Source organism: Pygoscelis adeliae, unplaced genomic scaffold (genome assembly GCF_000699105.1).
Source record: "Pygoscelis adeliae isolate BGI_AS28 unplaced genomic scaffold, ASM69910v1 Scaffold573, whole genome shotgun sequence".
NCBI lineage: Eukaryota > Metazoa > Chordata > Aves > Sphenisciformes > Spheniscidae > Pygoscelis > Pygoscelis adeliae.
The window spans coordinates 36,371-36,650 of NW_008824478.1; positions in this window are offsets into that span (position 1 = coordinate 36,371).

A 280-nucleotide genomic window follows, 5' to 3' on the forward strand; every position below is an offset into this window, starting at 1 on the left:
TCCATTCCCAGCAGGAGGAACTGCACTGGCAATGTGCAATTGTCCCTTTCCCCTTTCTCCATGCAGCATCACAGGTCCCTCATTTCTCTTTTACCAGCAAAGTGTCCTAAGAGAAAGAACATTTGCTCCTTACTTTTAATTGTACATTGTGAAGGAAGTTGCCATTAGAGAAAACAGACTCTGGCAGTTCTCTGACTGCAGGTCTGTTCCCTTTGTGGCACCTGTGTCTAGTGAAAGGGGAGAACTAGGCATTTCCAGAGAGCTAAAGCGTGCATTTAAG